A 19917-nucleotide genomic window follows, 5' to 3' on the forward strand; every position below is an offset into this window, starting at 1 on the left:
AACATTTCAACTCTTTTTAATTAGTATGCAAAAGATGATATGACAATGAATCACAATATGATTCCCTCTACATGGTATAGTGTGTGTTCAGCCTGACAGTCAAGAGATATTTATAAACAGCAAAAATGTATTAATCTTAAAAAAAAGTTAGCTTTGAAATTGATTGATAATTGATTGATAATATAATTTAACAAGCACTTTGTTTAAACCATAGCCTGACAGACGAGGCAGGGGGAGTCAGTGAGACAGCTTTAACTTCCTAAACCTACCTCCCAACCCCAACGTTTAATATGAAGAGCCTGGTGTGTAGCCAGTGGTAGTTTGTACATGTTTGGATGTTTGGTATTAATCTTAAGACCAGAGAGGCAGACTGTCCACCACCTTCACAGATCCTGTGTGAAATAGCAGACACAAACCGAATGAATTAACTCCTCTGTGTGTCCTGATTTGTGTGGGGGTGTCCATTGTTCTGGTGACCATGCCGGCTGCATGACTTCTGTATGATCAGCTGGTCCCTGGTGAAAACTATGTGTGAGTTATAAAAAATAAAAAATAAGCAGAACCAATTGCAAGTGGCTGTACACAAGAACAGGGCGTCTGGATAAAAATGCACCAGGTTTACTGGATAAGCTTATTTGATAAATAATCTTCATGATCTTACACATCTGAGATGTGTTTTATTGAACTTATTCTGGAGTTATTTTGCCAGTAAGTGGTCTATGGGTGAGCTACTGTACCATCTGTTAATTATGATGATCACACAAAATAATGAAACAACCTTTTTGATATTGGAACAGATGTGAAATATTATCTAAAGGTCCCATATGTAGAAACTGAGATTTTGTTTTGTTATTAGAAAGTGGGTCTAGGTGCAAAATCAATATTTGTATCAACTTTTTGAAACTATAAAAAAACTCAATCAACAGCCTGTATTCAGAAACTGTGCCTTAAAATGAGTCGTCATGACTTCTGTGAGATTGTGATGTCACAACTATGGACTCACTCGGTCATATCCCCAGCACGGACCACCACACTGTCTCTTTTTATAAAACTTAGTCTGCACAGTGATTTCAGGTCTCTTCAGTTTGACTCTGCGTAGCCACAATGTAACAGTACGTGTCCTATTTTTTAATTCATGCAAAATGTACCATTTTAATCTCAGCCTCAAAGGCCCTAAGTCAGCCTGGTGAATGCTATGATCTTGATGGTGAAAATATTTTTTTGTAATTAACATTATTATTAATATGTTCAGGGGGCATCCTCGCACCCTTACCACAGGGACACCTTTTTGAGGAAAAACTAACATTAGTCAATAACAGCATGTAAATGACACTTTATCACCAAGTTCTGGCAACGCTAATAAATGTGCTAGTTCTGTAGACTTACTGAAATTGAGTCAGGGTTAAAGCAATTGTAATACTTCAAATAAATGTATAGAGACTAAAATTACAATTTAAAAAAAATAAAGAAGTCAGAGTTAGTTAACAGACAAATCGTAAATTACTCTTTTATATTTCCCTTTTACAATAGTAGGATAAAAATAATTGGAGGATAGTAGGATAAAAAGTGTAAACATAAACCATGCTGAAATATAATTTTGTACATGACACCACTGACCTTACATGAGGGTAGGCAGTACAATCCGTCACCTGTGGTTGGCCTGGCCGTGCATCACGGAGCAACACTCAGCCAATCAGAATGAGACACAAAATGCTCTGTTCTTGCCAGAGAAGCATGAGAGAGGAGATGTAAAAGACGTTTTAAAACCACAAACGTATTTTCTTTTGGATCAAGTGTAACATATAGGAACTTGAAATCATGTCCATGTCATCAGGTTTTTTAGCTGGAAGGTTGTCCTGGAACTCTGTGCTATTTCAGTTGAATAAACCCCACAGAGGTCTAAATGACCTCTCAGCTTAGCTCTGTGCTTGACTGGAAATGCGTGGAGAGCTTTTCTGCAATGTAGAGACAAACTTGCCACGGCTTCATCTTAGCAGGTAATTACTTTCTCAGCTGCGGGGTAAGTTTCAGATGAAATCCAGCTCGCTGTAATGCTGGAGTCAAAGTCATTTACCATTATTTAAACCAATCTCTCCATTATCCAGAGTTATTCAAAGGGCCTGGGATAATATCTGGTCATAATCACTGTCACAGTACAAAAGTAGCGGCTCGCTGAATCGCAGGTTGAGGCGTGGGATCGGAGCAGACAGCTTTTAGACCCACATGCAAAGAAATGGATAGCTCTGTTTCACAGTGTGCACTCCCACATGTTGATTGATACGCTGGAATAAGAACACACACATCTGACATTTTCTTTTTTTTAGCAGACAACTGCGGGGTGCAGAAACACATGAAACACACACTCACACATGCGCACACACTCATATCACCCAAGGCGCTTATATCAGACACAAAAGGAAATAATTCAGCTTTGCACTCAGAATCACCTCTGATAGTCCCCAGCCATGAAATTCCTGCTTTGGCAAAGAGGCAGGCACAAAAAGGAGAGACAAAAACAAATCGCACAAACACATGCAGACACTCATATACCCTCCCACATACGCAGGCCTGCCAAATTTGGATTTGGCCAGGGATCTGTCTCCCTAAGTCGCGTTCTCTATCAGTGTAAAGACAGCCTGGTGCTGGTGATTGGTGCCTGGTGGGCTCAGTGCCATGAAGGGGCAGATGTTAAACTCTGGTCCTCTCCACTCTTACATAAGTCCTGTTTTATCGGGCCAATTCCCTGCGGTGTAATGAGGCCAATAAAATCAGTGCCTCATTAGCATACTTATGTAAGCTGAACTAATGAACTAGGCTCACGCCCTGAACCAGGATGAGAAGCATTGTGTGGTTAGGGTGTTTACAGCGGGGTCCGAATGTCTGAGACCACATTTTTGGACCTTTGTGTATGTGCATAAGTGTTTCATCAATACTGTCTGAATTAGTAATGAGGTTGTCATGTTCTTTTTTGTCTTTTGTCAGCCTGTGTTGTCAGGACTCAGCTCCACTTTGTGATCAAAAGCCATGGAAATGGTTTATGGCGCAGTCAACACATTCTCCCTTTAATCCGCTGAATACTTGTATTAGTGAGCAAAGACAGCGAGGCAGCGTAGCATAAGCCATCCTGAATGCTTTCCAGGGTGACAGTATAGGAGGGGAGGAAAAGAGAAAAAAAAGTGGAGAGGGTGAGGGACGGGTCGAGGAGCGGATGAAGGAGGAGGACCGGGCATGAGGAGGAGGCTCAAGAAGAAGACAGGGTTAAGCTGGGTGAGGCTGGGGCAGAGAAACAGCATGTCAAAGTGAGGAGAGGAGAACAGAGGGAGAGGAGGACGAAAGGCGGGGCGGGTCAATAGGGGAGAGCAGAGAGTCGGGGCTCCTCCATGGGGGCTTGAGTCCACCCCTGTGGTTTCTTTTGCTGATTTTTAAAGCTTTATGTCTGGAACCTCACTTCATTTCTGTCATGACATCTTCTCCTGGAGTTGTCCATGCATCGGTGCCCTGCCCTCCTTCCACTGTCTGCTTCTTCTGCTGTCTTTGCAGAGTCGTGGTGAGAACTGTAGGTGTAGGTGTGTATCTGTCCGTGTGTTTGTCGGAGTGTATTGGTGTCTTAGCTGGAGTTCTAGATAACTCTCTCCTAACCAGTGTGAGATCGACAGAGCTGAAGGCTGTCGGCTCAGATTAGGAGCACCCACCCTCTGGGCAGACCCTCTGGAAACAAGACACACACACAGAAAGAGAGTGAGAGAGAGAGAGCGAGAGAGAGACAGAGAGAGAGAGAGAGAGAGAGAGAGAGAGAGAGAGAGAGAGAGAGAGAGAGAGAGAGAGCTTTAAGCTGTGGTGGAAAAACAAAACAATTTAAGTACATTCCTGAGAAGTTTCTATTTTTATTTTTATTGAAAAATAAAAGATTTGGGCAAACATAAACTAGATTAAACTACGAAACGTATACAGCTGTCTTCCTGAAGTCACTTGTGCTTTGGTGCTGACATGCACCTTGAAGCATACCGTCAATGTCGGCTGCTGTTTGTTTTGGTGTTACTGGAACATGCTGAACATTCAAACTTACACTAGTTTCTGTGTTTGTTCTGCTCTTGTTAGTTATTGGTGCTGCATCTAACACCATCGCATCCTATAACAGAGACTGAAATATTTATTTGTCAGGAATTGTGCTAAGCTGCTTTAAGTCCTATTTATCATATAAATTTCAGTTTTCACGCGTTAACGATGAATCCTCCATTAATGCAAAATATTGACACGGAGTTCCACAAGGTTCTGTGTCTGGACCACTAGCATTTGCTTTAGATAGTTTTCCCTTAGGCAACATTGTGTACAACCCAGGTATTTTGTTTGTGGGATCAGAAAAGGCCTGCGATAAAATGACAGCTATAACAAACTTTTGGCTAAAACCAGCTGTGAGCTTCATCATCATGTCATCATCCCTGCCAGCTGATGGCAGCCCTTGCTTAAGAGAAGCAGTTGCAGCAACAGCAATACAATATAATTGTTGTATTAATTTGGTATGGCCCGCGAAGGATGTGATAAAAACTGAAATGGGCTTGATGGGAAAAAGTTTTCCCACCCTTGTCTTTCACTGTTTGTAGCTGTTTTGAAAGGGTTTGATCTTCACTTGTTTTCTTGGACGGAGGTGCTTCAGATGAGAAATTTAATTTGTGGTATTAGCAGAGTTAATGCTGAAAATAGTAGTAATTGGTGTGTTAAGCAAACTCAACCATGGCATCTTTATCTGCTTTGGGAAGCACATTTACTTATCAAGATAATGTTTTGCATTGTGAAAACTATATATGTGCTGTAATGAAGTATTTATAAAGTAGTTGTAGTAAAAGTTATTATGTTGTATTTCTGTGTTTACCCACTACCACTGCACATGAAGCTCTTACGTACCCACACACTCTCATACTCTCATGCCAAATTTCTGTTTCACTACAGAGGCTTGCAGATACACATAAAGGATATTTTAGTTTGCTCCAAATTTAATGTCTAACATCCTCAGTCCCTCCTTCCCTCTCTTCTGTCTGCAGTCTTTCCATTTGGGAAAGCAGCAAAGCCCTAGATTATAGTCATAGGAGGTCTGGTTTTATCTCTCTGTTTTAAAAGGAGAAGCAGAGGGAAGAGGAGGGACGCTGAGGAGGGGGAGAGGCGGCTAATAATTGCAGCTGGCTTGTTTTAATTGTGCCCAGAGTCCCTGGTGTTTGCAGGGGCCAATAGAGGCACCGAGGCACTGTTGTGTTCATCAGCATGCTCTTTTCTGCTCCGCACAATAACACACATAAACATTTAGCCACAATGACTCACACACTCACTGTGTTATTTGACGGCAGCCAAGCTGTCAACATTCACAACAAGAGCGGTCATTGTGTGCAGGCATACAGCTGCCCCCCGTGTGGCTCATAGTGTGTGTGTGAGTTTGTGTACAGGATGTTTGTAAGTGTGTGTTCTTTGAATCTTCAGAACACTCTGTCCAAAGGCACCTCTGCCAAGTGAAAGCCAACGGCCAGCAGGAATTCATGGGCCAAACACTGACTGCAGAGTGACAGCAACGCATTCAACAAAAATCTGGGAAAAAAAAGAAAATCTATTTGATTTCGTTGATTTGCATTAAGAAGGGGAACCTGTCTCTCGCTGAATTTTAAGTCTGAGGTCGCCTTTTACTAGTCGCTGCCTTTGACAGCTGTGAAGTTGACCAAGGTTGTGATGTTCAAAGGTGCTCACACTGCAATCTACCTGGCAGAGAAAAAACTCCCACACTCTTTAATCAGGAGGAAAGAAGCATGTCAAAGAAAAACTTTTTTCTCGTCTGTCTCGCTGTTCTTCTCACTCGTCTTTTGTTTGATGTGCTCACGAGAGACAAGACAGTGAGTGTGTAAGAGGAGAGAAAGACAGTGGGTGTGAGTGTGTTTGTGTGTGTATGTGAGTGTGTGTGTGTGTGTGTGAGGGAGAGATTCATTACTTGGATAATGAGTCCATCTGGGACAGTATGAGACAGTTCACTTCCCCTGTGGTCGTCTCTAGCATTCAGGGAGAGGACACTTTTCCAGCTTGAAGCCAGAGGACAGCGAGCTGCGCCGCGGCCTCGTTAACATGCCTGCCGACGAACGCCGGCTCCGCCCAGAGTGAGTTTCGTTCAAGAGCATCATCCAGTGTGTCTCTTCGGGGGTTTCTCTTTATCTGCGGGGCTGTGTTGCTTTTGTCCTCTGGTTAAAGCATGCTCAGAGAATTCTCAGGGTTCTATTGTCAGCGTGGCCAGGGTGAAAACAGGAAGTGACAAATCCTGCTTTTCAGTAAAACCCGTGCATCTCCAAAATGGCAGCGTGACAAAAAGTTCCCCTTTCCTATAGTTTAGTGTGGAGCATGAAAACAGCCACATTATCAAGTTATTTTATATCACCAGACAGATTTTTGTGGGTTCTGTCAGTCAGAGTGGTTCAGGGATAATTTCATTGTATTTAAAAAAAATAGTAGTTCTCTTTATGTTCACAGTTGCATTACAGCAGGGGTGGGGAACATCTGGCCTCCGAGCCATATACGGCCCGCAAGATTGTTTGATCCGGCCTGCGAGGCAATTCGTAAATACATAAAAACACTTACGCACATGCAACAAAAAATCTGTGAAGTGCGAAAATGTTTTTCCTTTCTCTGCGCCTCATTTAACTGGTCCCTCTCTCTCATCTCCTCTGGGAGCGAGGCAGAGTTTATGGTGTACACTCACACACACAAAGTCCTCGGACTGGCCCCGCCCCCACTCCCTCACACAGAAGATGGAGATGATGGAGGAAATCTTGTTAACATGAACGAGCAGTTGGTTTGTACCGTGTCAGAGTCTCTGTCTGAGTGTCCTCCCTCAACACTCCTGCTGACCTGCGCTCACTTTACACTTTAACAATAAACACCAACACTCATCACAAGCTACAGTATTAGGACCTGAGCGGTACTGATCTTTACTTTGTGTTTGTTTGATTCGTTCTAGAGTACACACACACACACTGACACACACGCACACACACACACACACACAATCCAAGGTAAAACCCTGGAATACTAACCTAGTACAATAGAAACCTAAAAGCTCAACTAAATCATAACCATCCCATCCTGTTTACTGAGCTGGTAACATTTTCTGTGCCAAATTTCATATTTATTCAAGAACTATTTTGTTAACAGAGCCAGAGAGTTCATTTTATGTATTTAGAATATTTTTTATATTTTTAATTCTAATTTAGAAAATAATTTAGTTAATTGCTCTTTGAAAGAGCCTGCTTGCATGATTATGCTATTGCATTATCAGTTCAATGGTTTCAAAATGAAGAACAATAATATCATTCATCACACTATTTTCTGGGACAATATAACATGCAACAAAATGTGTTATTGTGAAAGGCCTGTATACCTTAATATTTTTAATAATGCACCACATTAGGTTTCCTTGCACATATCCAAGCAAAATTGGTATTCCACAATGAAATATCCTGAACTGAATCAAAAGTGAATCGAATTGAGACCTTGTGAGTCGGAAATTATATGTATATGGGAAGTGTCAAGAGTTTTTCGTTGCACCTAAATTATGTAATGGTGCATCTAAATGACAAAGTTTGCGCATCAGTGCAACCAAAAAGTTATTCTGGAGCCCTGGTGAGATTCATGTTATAATGATTTAGTATGGACCTTGAAAGATGTTATCAAAATGAAAATGGCCCTTGATAGAAAAAAGGTTCTCCACCCCTTCATTACAGCAATCCGACTTTTCCGTAACAAGTGAAAGATTATAATGTTTAATTGCAATAGACACTTAGTAATAATAATAATCCCTTAGTAGTATTAGATATTGATATCAGATTAGTTTATTGGACAAAGATAGAGAGAGAGAGAGGGGGGGGGGGGGGGGGGGGGGGGGGGGGGGGGGGGGGGGGGGGGGGGGGGGGGGGGGGGGGGGGGGGGGGGGGGGGGGGGGTGGGGGGGGGGGGGGGGGGGGGGGGGGGGGGGGGGGGGGGGGGGGGGGGGGGGGGGGGGGGGGAGAGAGACTGTGTGTGTGTGTGTGTTTGCGTCAGTGGTGAAGGCATACTCAAATATTTTCCTTCAATAAATAGCCAAAAATGTACTCATGTAAAAGTACCACATTAACTTATATACTTATGTGTATTCAATAATGCAACCGTTTACTACACCATTAATTTACCCTCTGAATGTTTTGATCAGTACAAGATACTACAGACTCATATCTCTTTTAAAAACAGCCATGGATGGTGTATATCTAAAGGTTGAGTGTTTTTCTTCACCAGTGATGCTGCTGCAGGAGGTGGGGTCTAAAATACCTGCCCACTCTCATTTGATCAGTAGATCAATTTTCCTCTCGTTATTGATTACGCTCTTAATAATGCAATGCATTGTAAAAATGTAGTGGAGTAGCAAGTACAGACATGTGCTGAGATATGTAGAGCAAAAGTGAAAAGTACCTGAAAGTAAATAGACACATGGTAAATCTATTTAAGCACAGCAGTAACACATTTGTGTGAGTGTGTGTGTATCTGTGTGTTATCAGTATTAGTATTACAAAGATCTGACTGATGATCAATTGTTAATTTATCGCACACATAGGCTTCTTCACAGTTGAGAATAACATTAAAGGATATAGTTTATTCTTGGTCTACAGAGCTTGGTTCTTTTCTGTAGGTTAGTGAGAGAATGTGAAACAAACTAGAAACTTCCTCCTTTAAACAAAACTTGTGTGAACGAGTGCTTGTGAACTTTCAGATGAAGTTAAACAAAGAGTTATTCTGGGTTCATGCAACGCTCTTTTTTTTCTTTTCTTTTCTATTCTTCGCGGCCCCATGTGGTGCGCTGCTGTGCTGTGCATCCCAATCGCTGGAATAAACCTTAAAGTATGGATTTTTTTCCATAGAGTTGAGCCGTCAATTTCCTACCCATGGCTGATGTGATTGACCCCAGCTTGGTTTGGTGCTTGCTTCCAGATGGGAGAATCAGAAACGTTAATCAATAGACTCTCTCCCTCTCTTCTGACTCCCCCCGTCTCTTTCACCTTAAAAGCAAGCAAAGAAAAAGAGCAGCCCGCCCTCGTTTACAAAGAGTCAGGCGTGAAAACAACTTCGTGGCAAAAAGTCAAGAGGCCTGTAGTCTCTGAAGCAACCTTGGTGAATGTGTCATGTTGTGTTGTGGCTCCACCTTTGTCTTTTCTCTAGTCATAGCACCATGTCCGCCTCCTTTTACTCCTCCAGTCCTTTCCTCTCCTGTGCCAAAAAACATCAGGTTTGGTGGGCAAGCCCTGCAGGAGAGAAGGAAAGCTGCTACGAGTGTGCAAGGTCGGAGATAAGTGAAGGTATTAACTCGTGGAATGAGACAGAAAGAGACCAACAGACATGCACGGCTCCATTCGAAGCTGCTCCTACAGTCCTACTGCACACAGGAAGCACGCAGGGAAACTTCCCCTGTCATTAATCATGGTGACAGGCCTTTTGTTGTCACTTAGCAGCTGTGTGCCGGGAAACATTACTCTACTGTTTGGGATTATACACACACACACACACACAAACAGAGTTGCATGTACATATGGGACCATATAGGTGCTGATGTTGGCAAGGATTGAACCTACAAAGATGATTGTAATTCTGCTGCACTACTTCTGTGTCTGCAACTGTCTCTTACAACTGAATATCAGAGCAACAACAACAGCAGAATTTAATTAAACATTTGTCAGAAACCCGCCATATATATATACAGTATATATATACAGACCCTAACTCGGGCCTCTGATTGCCTTGATCTAAAATTCTTGTCCTAACTAACCAATCAAAGGCAGAGTAAGGCACGTGATGTCCTAGGAAAAAATTGGCTTGTAGGACATGAATGAATGATGCGCACAGCATGCGATTTACAAGTGGATATATGCTATGCTGATTTAAAAATAAGTGGGTATATGCCACAGATTGTGTACACCCTTACACAACACTACTTCAATTACATTTTTTCAATTTTCAAATTCCAAATTTTGGGGGATTTTCAGCGCTCTCATTGGCGAGTGAAAAACTGTGAATAATGAACATGTAACATGGTGTAGTGCCGCAACCCCAGATTGGGTTGGGGGATGTTATGCCGCACTGGAACCTCCCACCTGCGCTGGTAAGTATGGGGTGAGCTTAACAGAAAGAAAAGTAGAAACCACGTTCAACACGACAAACACAAGACCAAGTTAGGACTCTGGGCTACTGCTGACATCACAGATCAATCCATCTTCAAAAATACAGAAGAAAAATGCAACGTCCTGGCCAAAATGTAATCTAGCAACATCACAAACATAAGAGAATTAACACACAACTCAAAAAATGTTATCTACATAATCTAATTTATAATCAAAATTCAAATAATTATCAAATGACCAAATGTTTAATGTAGGGAGACAGGGCCTAGTGAAAAGGGGGAGAAAGCACCCTTTTCACTTTTCCCCCTCCCCTGGAAGCTCCCCTGGACAGGAAGTCAGCCACAACATTGGATCGCCCTGGCCTGTACTGAACCTAAAACCAGTATGGCTACATATCTCACACCCATCTAGAGATGCGGTTGTTTGAATCTTTCATCTGATGGAGCCATTTCAGACCCCTGTGCTCAGTCTGGAGAATTAAGTCTCTTTCAAGAAGATAGTATTTAAAAGTTTCTAAGGCCCAGTTGATGGCCAGGAAGTCCAGCTTGATGGCCGAATACTGGGTCTCACAAGTCCAAAGCTTACAGCTGACATAAGCCACTGGTTTCTGTTCATCTCCTTCACCCTGAAGCAGGACGGCTCCAAGGCCCACTCCAGAAGCGTCGGTCTGCACCACAAAGGGCTGGTTGAAGTCTGGCCTCTACAATACTGGATCATTACAGAGAGTCTTTCAAACTCACAAACGCTTCTTCATGCTTCTCCTCTCAGGGCAACTGGTTGGGGCTGGACTTGGGGGTCAGAACGGTTAAAGGAGCTGCCAATGTAGCAAAGCTGGACACAAATTGCCAGTACCACCCTTCCAACCCCAGAAAGGACTTAAGCTCTGACTTATTTTTGGGATGAGGACAGTTATTCAGCGCCTGCACTTTGTCTTGTCTCTTAGCCCAGTCTCCTGTTGAGCAATGGAGCACTTCTTGGGCTGCACTGTCAAACCAACTTGATGAAGGCGCTGAAGAAGCTCTTTGAGATGCTGCACATGATCCTCCCATGTGAGACTAAAGATGACGATATCATCAAGGTGAGCCGCCGAAAAAGACTGCCCCTGCCAAGACTTGGTCCATGAGTCTTTGAAAGGTGGCAGGTGCTCCCTGTAACCCAAAGTCCCATTCATCTCTTCTCATCAGAGGAGCCAAATCCAAATGTGTGGCATTTGAGTTCTTGGTGATAGTTGAAGTACCGCTTACTGTCCCAAACTTTTCTAAAAGAGAGCAGTAACTTGCTTGTGCATAATCGCACACCCACTTTCACCGAGATCAAGTGTGAGCTTTTCTCATCCAGACTTGGAAAGAGGATCTATGAAACACAATTTATGGAATAGAGATGCAGAAGTTATGAGTCACAACAATTGTCTGCCAGCACAATCTGACCTCACTGTGTTGGAAAAAAAATTATGACAAAGGAAACTGATTCTGCCCAGTTTTGAGCTGGGGACCTTTCGCTTGTTAAACATGTAAACCACTACACTACAGAAACTACCCTACTATGGACTATCAGGTCCCAACACTGAAATATACACCAATGCAAACCAAGTCCAATAAGCATTTTTAATGGAGGAGCTAAATCCAAAGGACAAACTTACTATAGAGTCCTTTGAGATGTCAGAAGAGAGATTCAAAAGTGGATAAAGTCGCAAATAGAGTAAAAGCTCAAAGTTCACTGTGACCCAGTGGCTCAATCACCGTTGAAGTACATGCCTTTTGTGCAAGTTGAAATCAGTTGAGGTTTAATCCAAATGTGTGAGGATTTGACCCATTCTCAGAGAGAGCAGGCTGATTGTATGTGGGTGTTATGAAATTGTTGTTATCCAGGAACCACTGTGATTACACTCATGGCAGAAGACTCTGTTGTTACAGGGGAAGGGAGCATTGTCTACCTCTGAGAGCAAAACCAGTGTAGTGAAGAACCCCGGTCTTCCACGTGACAGGGGAAGATACTTGCCACTATGCTTACAAGTACTGCTGCAATAACCAATTTGGGCATGCCAATTGAAAGGTGGCGCTGTTCTCAATGTTATTGCATTGTATGCTCTCTGTTGGGGAATGATGACAAACTGTCTGTTGTACTGGGTTTCTGCTGCAGTAAATTGGATTTTGAAAAGGAACATTTACTGAGGACATAAATTGGCAATTCTGTGTTCCCTCAATTTGCAAAAGTTTCTTCCTCATACCAATTGGGCTTTTATTGCATAATTTACATGGGTTGAGCCAGGTTCTCCACTTGTCCTTTTCTCAGGCAATGTCCTACAGCTTTGGGATCATAATGTATGCCTTGGTCAGATGGAACATGCAGCATAATCCCAACAGAATGTACTGCCTCTTCCATGGCGTCTCCTCCCTTGTACTGGACTGTCCTCCAGGTGCCTCTTGAGGACACTGCCTCACTTGTGGAACAGACCTTATCAAAGCTAACTTTGCTGAACATTTACTGAGGGTCCGGGTCCCTCTTGAGGAGAATCAAAAGGCTGCTTCATGATTCTCAAATCACCGAAGTAAGAAGGACATTTAGTACAAACATATGCTAGCTTCATATGTGTCATGTAACTAAAGGATCGACATTTAACAGTGACAAATGAATATACGCATCAGCTGAATCAGTAGATGCATATGGACATTATCCACACATCCACATGCACACACACATTCTCTCACACATAAATGGATTTACAGTGTCTTCTGTTCTTTGTCCCTCGGCTTTGTCTGCACTGTTGCCAAACAACTGAATAGGCGACATTCAGGCAAGATAAGCTCATCAACTGTATGCTGGTTATGTGTGTATGTGTGTGAGTGTGTGTCTTTCTAAGCAAAAAGGGCACCATGGGCATTATCCCCCAAAATGCTAAATTCTGGACTCCACTATGCTGTGTGTGCATGTGCGCACACAAGTGCATGAGTGTGTGACAGTGAGTCTGGGTCCACTCGCTTAGCATTGAACTTTATTTGACCTTACCTCCCATGTTGCACCCCTCCTAGTAACAGCCCACGGCTTCCCATAATTCCTACCATCCCTTTTATTCACTCACACACACACACACACACTTAGTGCAGAGATCCTGACACAAACCCACACCTTCGTCCTCGCTCTGCCAGAGCTGTTTGCTGTGACAAAGAGCACTTGGCTGTTTCGTGACAGTCCTTGTTTACCTCCCTTTACTCACTCACTCTCCTCCTCCTCCTGTTCATCTCCAGATTCCTTACTCATTTTTCTATAAACTGCCCCTCAAAGAGTTGGTCATAGATAAAGAGATCCTCAGTCAAGGATTGAGAGAGGATGACCCTGTTGTCTCTTCAGCTAGTGCCACAATACATGAAGATCTATTTCTTTACTTCTTTATGGTGTGTGTGAGTGAGTGTGTGTCTGTTTGTGTGAGTGTGTTTCCTTCATGCCTCTGCAGTAATAGGTCACACACACAGCAGGGCCACAGTTTATCAGCTGCAAAATTTGTCCCATATCGATTTTACACCTGAAATGAAAAGAGGTGCTGGGAGGGTCATAAAAAAGCTGCAGAATTAATTGACATCACCGTTTCCAGCTTGTATAATAAACCCCAAGGGTGCAAAGACAGATAGCTTCTTCTAATTATCCACACATTGAATTCACCGACACACACAAAAAGTACTTCCTTATGACAGGCAGGTAGGCTTCCTTCAGAAGTGTAAATGACTGAGGATATGTGTTTGGAGATGACAGGAGGAGGTGCCTGAAGTCAAATCCAATGCTTTTACCTTTGTTGGAGTCAAAGCTTTTCTGTACCTCCTCAGTGACAAGCATGCACTCTAACATCACACATGGCATACATTTAATATATAAATTGCACTTTGATTATAGTAAGCTATTTCCGTATAGACAGTGTGTCGTCTTTTCTCCTTGTTGATTACAAAAAGTAATGTATAAGTGCGCTCTAGGGCAGTCTCTACACAGGTATATGGGTGACACATTAATCCTCCAGAGAAGCCTCAATGTTCTTTTCATAGAACTCCACTGGTGGGATGAACTTCATCATCATTCCTTCATCTGATGTTTTGATGATGGTGGTGGAGAGTCCTCTTTATAGTGTTCAGAGAAAAACTGCTAAAACTAAAATATGTAATAAGAATTTACCATTACTTCTACAAAAATAAAAAATGAAAACTATTTATCAAATTGCTCTTAAATGTCACAGTTGGTGAGAGGAGGTCATTGAAAACTTCAGAATAGAACAATAAAGTAGCTGCTTATAAATTCTTTTGTTTTGGGTAACCATGATCTGGTTCACTGAGAATCCTCACAGACGCCCATTAAGTGATTAGCGGTATTAAGGTGCCCATATCATGCATGTCATGTTTTTCGTTATTGGTGGTGTGTTATAGTGCTCAACAAAGGGAGTCATTTCTCCCACAGAAAACACTTCACCTGAAGTGGCTGAAATGCCTTATTTGCATTCCTGGCTTTTTTTTACGTCAGCATACCCACCTACTGCTATAATGAACGGTTAACTGAACCCAAGAGCAGACAGAGTCTGTACGGACTGCTTGCTCAGTTTCCCAAGTGAGTGCTGCCACAATGGAGGATGAAGTTTTGATAGGATTGGGACCGGTAGTGGACTCTTCGGTAGAGAACGGTCGGGATTGCGAGAGCCATGAAGATAAGTGAGGGTAAAGTTGAAGCAGTTAATGTATAAGGACCAGTGAGCCTGGCAGGGGTTCAACCTCTTGGCGGACTGGATGTAGGAAAGGTTTTTGTGGTCTGTCCAAACCACAAAAGGGTGTTCAGGTCCTTCCAGCCATGGTCTCCGCTCTTCCAAAGCTAGTTTTACTGCCAGGAGTCTCCGGGTAAGACAAGGATGGGGGCTGAGGTGAAGAAGGCTTTAACCCTCTTAAATGCCTCCTCAGACTCGAGGGACCAGGAGAATGGGATGGAGGTCAGTCTGGCGAAAGGGGCGAAAACTCGACTGAAGTTCCTTATAAAGTGTCTGTAAAAGTTGGAATAACCAAGGAACCTCAGAAGCTCCTTCCAGGATATGGGTTGGGGCCAACTGGCAACTGTGTAAATCTCCTCAGGGTCTGTCTTCACCTGCCCGCTCTCGATTATATAATCCAAGAAGCCGTCTGAACTTTAATTAAACTCACATTTTTCCTCCTTTGACGAAGAGCTTGTTCTCAAGTAGGCATTAGAGCACCTGCCGGACGTGAAAGACATGTTCTGCTTTGGATTTAGAAAAGATGAGGATGTCGTCCAGGTAAATGAAGACAAAGTGGTTCAGGAAATCCCTCAAAACGTTGTTGACCATGGCTTGGAATACAGCTGGAGCGTTAATGAGGGCGAAAGGCATGACGAGGTACTCAAAGTGACCTAGAGGGGTGTTGAAGGCTGTCTTTCACTCTTCTCCTTTCTTGATCCATATCAAATGGTAGGCATTATGTAGGTCAAGCTTTGAGAAGATGGTGGTGAGCCCTGTCTTTTGGCAGGACAGGACACAAAGCCAAAAATTGTCCAGATTGACAACAGTAAATGCACTCACTCGCCCTGATCCTGCGTGCTCGCTCCTCTGGGCTCCTCTGGGCTCCTCTGGGCTCCTCTGGAGCAGCCAAGCTGCATGGGTTCCTCTTCAGAACTCGGAGAGGGCAGTTCTGGTGTAAAAACTTGATGGAGAGGTGGTACTAGCCCCCGCAGGCGTGGTAGGTGGAGAGTGTGAGGGGACAGACTGAGAGGAGCGCCCCCTGCCTTTTCAGGCGACGGGCTGATCGTGCTGTCACAGTAGAGCTCATTGACCGGAGATGGCTTGGCCTGTGGATGTTTCCGTGCTGGTGTCCATGCAGGCCAGATCATTATATTTATACCATGGTAAACTGGACCCAGAGAGCAGACACAGGCTGATACCACTTGTAGTAACGGAACGATCTGGCACTGAGTACACTGAAAAAAGGAGACTGACAATCTGTTAGATTTATCTAAGCATCTTTTGTGCATTTTACACAATTGTTTCATACTCTGAAGCAAAATGTTATTGTATTGTGTAGAAACTACATCTTATGCAAAGAGACTACATGAACTTGTTCAGCTCGTGTTGGGATAAAGTGAGTCAATAATGTATCAGTAAAATAAATTCTCGATATGGCGTGATGTCACTTTGAGCGGGAAATCGCGCGCAATTGAGGGAGAAGACGAACTATCTCGCCATCTTTCGGCTGAACTCGGTAAGTATGGATTGCTTGAATACATTTGAGTCCTGCAGTAGCTGCTCACCTGCAGAACATATTGTTGAACTGAGAAGCTAAATAGTGTGCATTGAACAGATGCTGTAAATATGAACTGATATGAATGTGAATATTGTGCATTGAATGGACTCTAAGTTGTTTTTTTAGAAGATATCAGGATGGTAGATCTCGGCTTACGTTTGTAATTAAAATTAAAAGCGGATTTGGTCAACAGTATCGTTGTAAAAAAAAAGGGAATCTTTGTATTTAATCTCATTGCTCTTGTTGCTTCTGCAGACTGCTGTCCGGTGTACATAGAGCCTCTGCTGTGCCTCAAGTTCTTTGGTGAGTATGCATCTTTTCTCAACAACATAATATGTCTTCACCCAGTTGTATTCATGATAAAATGAACAGTATATTAATGATTTGTGTGTTTGCCAATTCAACAGGTAACCAACACACCTACGAAGTTAACTTGTGCCACTATAACCGCTATTTATGAATACATTGAAGACACAATCATTCTGTATCATCTTAGTATCAAGGTTGGCTTACCAATGCTAATGGTTGATAATAGTTTAAATAATATGTGGATTAAAAACCCTATGTATAAATGAGGTCTGAGTAATACAAAAATAAACCTATTAATTAAAAAATATTTTTTTTTCCTTTCACCAGGACATAACACAGGCAATCACTCTGAGCGCTATAAAGGGAACCATGGTGGGCATCTATGTTGCCAGAGGAACTGAACAACTCAAGAACAGTGATGTGGGAATAATCCTTGAGGGTGTGGTGGTGGTGCAAGGTCTGGAGAATGTGGCCCTTGAATCTGCAGTCCTATTTGGACTTTTGTACACTGTCAATATGAGGTACCCCTCAAAGCTCTGCAGCACTTTTGAGGTATTCCAAAGATCCTGATGGAGTTTGATGCAGCCGAGCCCTCAAGAAAGGTTCAAACCTTAATGAATAAACTCCATCAGTGAGGAGAGCTGACCGAAATAAGATTTGGACTGAGCAGGCTGGTCCTCTAACCACTAGTCCAGGTTTTGTTCCATGTGTATTTTATTGTAAATATATTTTTTTCTGTTGTGCATTCATAATTACGATGCAGTTCTTTGCATTTGCTGTTGTGCAGTTTTTGCAAGATGTGATAATATTCACAATGTTGATTAAATTAAATGTTGAAACAAAACTGTCTCTGTTTGATAAGAAGTAAATAAGTGGGTTATGTCATGATTATAAATATGACTATATTATTATTTTGGTTATAAGTATTAGACAATAATTCATTCACTGAAATTTAAGTTAGAGTAAAGAAATCTAATAGTGTTGGACTAAAATTATATAATAGTTTGAATTGAAATAAAAGATTGAATTATGTTGAAATAAGGTAATCAAATTGCAATGGAGTAAAGTAACTAATGTGTTTAATTTACTTTATTAAACTAAATTTGAATTACTTTGTATTAACACAAAATACTTGTTTTTATTCAACATAAGTAATTTGTATTGATTTAACACAATTTTGTAAATTAAAATCAAAGCAAATTGTCTGTGTGCAACCAATGTCCACCATTGACTTGGGTAAATCCAATGTATTCTTTTTTTCAGTGTAGAGAGAAGAGCAAGAGTAAATGCAGCTAAAGTTGATGAGGAGAATGAGCCACGGGTGTGTAGGCAATCAGCTGAGCTCCAGAGGCCATGCCCAGACACACACACACACACACACACACACACACACACACACGCACACACACACAGGGGACTCACAAACACAGAGGGGAGGGGCAACGGCAGAGAAGAAACAATAGAAAAAAAGGGAGAGGAAAGGGATCCTGACACCTACTGGCTAATTTGGCTTGAATTGGTACACCAAATTTTATTTAAACCTCAAGCAGCACACATTCCCCTTTCATTCATTTATTCCACTGTTCACATCAAATATTATACATAATTTATTGGGATTATGAACTTCTACATAGTTCTAGGTCAGCTTGAATGCCTGCTTGTTCGTGTGTGTTGGGGTTAAGGGTTAGTGTTAGACTCACTGGATCCTGTACCAGCCTGTACTCTCTGATCTTGCTTGCTTTCACCTTGATCGACGTAAATAGAAATGTTAATTAATGGATTGACTTTAGAGTGGATCTTCTCTTTTAGCAATGAAATACATTGCTCAATATGCATGTTGTTAAAATCCAGTAGAGCGCTGAGGCTCACCATCACAGGTGGTGGAGCAGATGTTGTGCGGCAGATCCATGTTGAGGTCCAGGTCCACCCACTCATCATCAAAGCGGTGCTGGTACAGTTTGAGCAGCTCCTGCTCTTCAGCACTCAGCTCTGCACAGCCACACTGCACCAGATTGAACTCCTCCAGGCTGCCCACCTCTCCCAAAGGACGCCACAGGGACAGGAAATGACATGAATGGTTTAATGCATATTTACATCTGGACTTTACCTTAAGTTGCATGCAGAATTTATTTGTTAAAGTTTGAATTGAGCAATAATTAACAATCATTGTGAATGGCAGAAAAGGAAACTCAGTAAATCACAACAGGAGAGAATAATTCAGCTCTACATTGGAAATTCAGGAGCTGCTGAATAAACACTGAACAACACTGCCTAAGAACAAACTTCTTCTGGGGTCAAAATAACACTCTAAGTAAATCCACAGCATCTGTCTGCTGAAAGTCTGAAGCTGTCCTAAAATGAAATGAAAAACTAACTCACTGCATTCAAAGCACTCACTCATGTCCTGCAGCTTCAAAGAATATGAAAACAAATAAATAAAAGACTGAATATGAAGAACTAAAGATCAAATTACATATAATGCACACAGGACAAATCTATTGGATTCGATTCATTGACACAAACGTGATCAGGGCATCAGCTATTAACTCCCACCATCATTACTGTGATCATTACAACTGTGATGTGAATCAGGATACTGATGGTAGACCATCTGACAAACAGGATCAGTTTTATTACTGCTACATTTACAATCTTCTGCCCTTCCCCTTTTTTATCATATTCCTCACACATACATAGGCATTTAAGCACTCATGTAAGTCTTCAAAAACCCATTTATTATAATCATTGTTAATATTTTTTTTTTGTTTGTGTTGTGTGTTTATATATGTATGCAAAGAAAATGTGTGTTTGCAGGTAGATAAGCAGCAGTACAACTGAAGTAATGCGGAAAATATCACATTAAAAAGTTATTATCAAGAACTTGAAAATCAGGCTTGTTAGTTGTTTTTTTCTAAATTAAAAACACTGGGGATTCTGGCTTTTCTAATACCCACCAGATAAGACTTCTGAGATGTTTTGTATTTTTAGCTATTAAATCCAATTGAGTCTATCCGTGAGGATGTAGATGGGTATGAGACAGCAGACAGTTTCCTGCACCCGTATATAACTCATGAAGTGGTTTATTATGATATGATAGAAAGCTTTCATCTGGTTGGTTTAACAGTAAAGCAGGTGCCGCTCTTATTTTATAAGCAACACACACAT

This window comes from Hippoglossus hippoglossus, chromosome 5, assembly GCF_009819705.1.
Source record: "Hippoglossus hippoglossus isolate fHipHip1 chromosome 5, fHipHip1.pri, whole genome shotgun sequence".
NCBI lineage: Eukaryota > Metazoa > Chordata > Actinopteri > Pleuronectiformes > Pleuronectidae > Hippoglossus > Hippoglossus hippoglossus.